Source organism: Bactrocera neohumeralis, unplaced genomic scaffold, assembly GCF_024586455.1.
Source record: "Bactrocera neohumeralis isolate Rockhampton unplaced genomic scaffold, APGP_CSIRO_Bneo_wtdbg2-racon-allhic-juicebox.fasta_v2 ctg4967, whole genome shotgun sequence".
Lineage (NCBI taxonomy): Eukaryota > Metazoa > Arthropoda > Insecta > Diptera > Tephritidae > Bactrocera > Bactrocera neohumeralis.
In genome coordinates, this window is record NW_026091939.1 from 3,392 (window position 1) to 7,945 (window position 4,554).

The 4,554-nt window shown below is 32.2% G+C and overlaps 1 long non-coding RNA gene across 1 annotated transcript; it reads left to right on the plus strand.

The window, feature by feature from the left end:
• Positions 1-430: 430 nt before the first annotated feature.
• Positions 431-3,792, plus strand: LOC126767250 (uncharacterized). Its single transcript, XR_007669043.1, has 3 exons — positions 431-535; positions 1,290-1,588; positions 3,182-3,792. It is a non-coding gene; the product is annotated as an uncharacterized LOC126767250 (long non-coding RNA).
• The last annotated feature ends 762 nt before the right edge of the window (positions 3,793-4,554 follow it).

Genomic DNA, 4,554 nt, shown 5'->3' on the forward strand with positions numbered 1-4,554 from the left:
TACAAAAAATTCAATATATTTTATACCTTTGGAAAGTTTACGAACCAGAATAAAAAAATTAATTTCATAAAAAAGTAATTTAATGACAAAAATTTCAATACAGAATATATCTTTTCGAAATAAAATTACTCGTATTACCCGTTTGTGATCTTCAAAAATTTGGACTGATAAACAATTAAAAAAAATAATCTTTTCACGCCTGATAATTGTATGTCAAAAAATAATATTTGATACATTTGGCCACCCCTAAGAACTTTCCTTTGAGCTAATGGCACACACACTTATTGTGCTCTCACTTGCGCGCTCTCTGCGACTCTAAAAACATACACTGCAGTGCTCAGCAGCTTTTTCCATGGACTTTGCGTATTTTCCAAATTTTAGTTCCAGCAAATCTCGCAGTTGATTCAGTTTCTAAAAGACGTGCGTCAAAACGGTCGATGAAACGGAAAACCCAAAAACTCAAAGCAAGCGCGTGCCTGGGAATAAAATCGTAAAGAGAAATGGAATATTATATGAAATATACGTTAAAGAAATTGTAATTGAAAAGTTATTAAAATTGTTAATAATAGAAGCTAAGCCTTAATTGTGGGGCTAAATTGTTATTATGCCTTATTTACTAATTATGTGACCGTATATATTCACTGGCGTGTGAGAAATTTACGCATACATCTATGTATATGTATATGAATGTGTGTGTAGAGCAGAGAATTTCACGCAATTTATATGTGCGCGTGTTTATTTCTGCACTCGAAAGCGAAAGTATGCATTGCCATTAGCGAAATGAGTGCCAAGCAGACACGCTTTTGTGGAGTCTTTTTAATTTAATTTTTGAGTTGGGGTTTCCCCAACAGTTAAAAAGTCGTGCAAAATTATAATTTCTCTTTTTTAACTTTATTTTTATTTTACATATGCGTCTGTTCCTACAGCGGTGGCTTGCTGCCTTTCATTCAAGTCAGTGTGTATGTGTGTTAGTGTCGCGCACACTTGATATTTGTGACATAAATACATGCTTCAAGCACGGCAATACAACAACCCGAGCGTTGTCTAAAAGCAAAAACGTGTTTCACTAACATCCACGTGTTGATGTGCGCGTTCATATGTATGTGTGTATGCTTGTTGCCGCATTATTGACGTTTGAAACAAAGCAGCGAACACTTCTTCGTTGCTTTGCACAACGTGTTGTCGCCAACGTGATTGCCGGTCTCCCATTGAGCGTAACGGCATTTAGAGAATTTGTGGGCATACACGGCGTATGAGTGATATATTTCCTTTGGTTTCTTATTATTTAGCCAAATACATTTGTAACACAGATTGCATAGCATGAAGTGATGCTGTAGAAGACAAAGACAAGCGTTGTTTGGAAGCGGAAAATAGAAACAAAATCCAACAACAACAATAAATCAATAAATCAAAATCAAGCAACAACAAAATCGAAAATAACTCAAGAAAATTTCCTAACACCATAAAATAAAAAAGTAGCAGTAAAAGTCTATGTTATCAGTTGCTGTCCTACTTTAGCTATTATGCCAACGCAGCGAAAGTAAGCAACGCCAACTAGGACAATATGACATGTGTACGATTAATTTTGGTAAGTTGTGTGGAGTAATTGAGTCTCTATTGACCCAATCTCTGTTATTTATCAACATTTTGCACTAACTACTTTAAAAAAATATACATATAATTTATTTATGTATATATTTATAATTTTTATATTAAAGATTTTTTTTTAAGTTAAAATATATTTTCTATATATTAATTATATTACATACATGGTTGCAAATAACTCTTTTAAAAGATAATTGAATTGTCGTTTACATTCTTTTTATACTCTTGCGACATGTTGCCATAGGGTATAATAAGTTGTACCTTTCTCATAAACCTAAGCAAGATACATATACATATATAAATGCATCCTGACCTTTCCGAGACAAGTTAAAATCCGGGTGACTGTTTGTTTGAAAGAACCTGGCGGCTGAGAGAGGCGATGGTGAAAAACTTCTTACACGGCCAAATTAAACTAATCGTATCCGCCCTCCGTGTCAAAATAAGTTCAAATATTCAGTTTCTGCACTTACTATGGTGAGTAGCTAGGTACATATGTACGTATGTATGTGAAAGATTGCCTGATAGCTTAAAAATTGTGAAGGAAAATATAAATGTTTCATTTCCAATATAAATAATAAATCATTAAAAAATATTGATAAATATTATTGAAGAAATTTGTATAACAATATTATTGAGTAATGTAATTGCACAATGTTATTGAACTAATCAGTCAATAAAAGCTTTTTTAACTACTTTTAAATAAACAGCCATAAATCACAATACAAGAGCAGATTAGTATTATTCCGAAAGAACAGTCTAGGCTATTCAAATACAATGATTTGATTTGAAGACGGTGTTTCAGTTCCACAAGATATTTATACATTTTCCCACTAAAATAAATTATCTACAAATTATAAAAGAAAATGTAATATCTTAGGAAATAAAGTATTTAAAAATATTGTGCAATATTATTGAATAAAAATACTGCACAATATTATTAGACTAAATTATTACACAAAGGAATTTAAAAAGTCAGTTAATTTAAATTTACCGACAATTTTGAATAAACGGCCATAAATCACAATATACGAATAGAACAATATTTTTCTGAGAATCTAACCTAGCATACATATATGTACTAAATTGAGTGCTTAAGGGGGGAGAAAGGTTTAAAAACTGTTTTTTTTTGCATTTCTATATTTATTTATTTTTCTAAACGACCAATATGTCGAGAATATTGTGTACAAATTTTGAGTCAATTATAGTCAAACTAACGGAGTTACAGCGTTTTAAACGACCGGCCGTGATACCTGACTTTGAAACTTTTGAAACTTTAAATCGATTTTCCCAAAAACGTTATTTTTGAAGTTAGTGAACATTAGAACTCAAAATCTACTGAACCGATCCTTTTGAAAATTTGAACATTACTTCTTCACATAAATTAACAAGTAATCAGATGGAGTTTTTTTTCATTATTTTCTATTTTTATTAACAAATTAACGGCGATTTTTTTAACTAAAATCGCGATTTTTACTTCCAAGTGCTGCAAAAACTAGAAAAAAACAAACAAAAAAACACTTCCTTTACCTTGAGAAATACATCACCTTTAAAACGCATATCAACTTTTTTGTTTCAGATGATCCGTTAACAAGTTATAATGCATAACGCTACACCACAACAAGGCGCTTCTGGAGATTCATGGTTTATTAATATTTTTCATTGAAAATTTTTTCTAATATACTTCAAAAGTTGTACAATAATATGTCATTAAATTTAATAAAATTATATTACTGATGTCGCCGCAAAAAAAGACAAATATATCCTTTTTTTTCACACATATAATGCATATCATTTCTATTTGTGTGCAAATATGCCAGCGCCGTCGTCTACTGTTGCCACTCAACAGTGAGGCTAAGGTTAAGGAGAACGGAAGACATTATTACTGTCGCAGGCATTCACACACATTTACGAACACAAGTGGAAAGCACATGCCGGAAGCTAACGTATGCGATTAAAATTAAACGAGACAGGCCAGCTGGCAGAAAAAGAGGCAAATCGATGTCATTAGCATGAACCCTATGTCAGAGCGACGCGAAGGCAGCACACGTGTCATTGAATGGAGCTCTTCCATCGAATGTCAGTGGCTGACAGCAGTCTTTGCACAGGTTGTTATTATTACTGCGTTTGTTTTTTGTTGTTATTATAATGCCATGTCAGTTTTTTGATTGCCGTCTACTTATTTGGTTATTTATGGAAATGAAACTTTTGATTGTAATATTGTAATTGCGAGTTTTACCTTCGAGAGTAATTGCTTTTTGTTTTCCCAAATGGGGGCAACTTGTTTAAGGAGATTTTCGTGAGATTAGGGTTAGATTCGCGAAGTGGTTCTTTTAACAGCGAAAATGTGGCATAAACTATTGGGTTCAATGAGTTGTCTGAATATAAGAAACAAAATATTCAATATTTATCTTCTTGTATGCTTAAATTTTCTTTATCTCAGCGCGCTGGCTATGCGCAAAATTATAGTAATTTCCTTGACATCAATTACTGTGTGAATTTATTCCCACTTAAGTGTTGTCAGAGAAACAGATTTGATTATAGTAAATTTATTAAGTGAATTTATGTGCTGTTGTGAGCAACAGATTGCAAATTTTTGTGGCAGACGAGGCGTATGAGTGACATTCTGAACGAACTGAGATAAGCTTAACCAATTTTCATGTTTTTGAAGTTCGGCTTGGGTCGCCGTTGTTTGCCCAACAATGTATAAGTATGTATTATAGAATTGTGAAAAAATGTATTACCAAGAACTCAGTTCTAATTCAAATAGTGCTAATCCCGCTCAATTTCTAAAAACGTTGCCTACATTTGGGCGGAATTTGAGAAATTAATATTATTTTAAAACGAACGTTACTGATTGAACTGAATTGAAATGAAATAAATACTCTGCAAAAAAAGTGTTTTTATAGTGACTTTGGAAATAATATTTTGTAAAAACTTTTCTCTCATAAA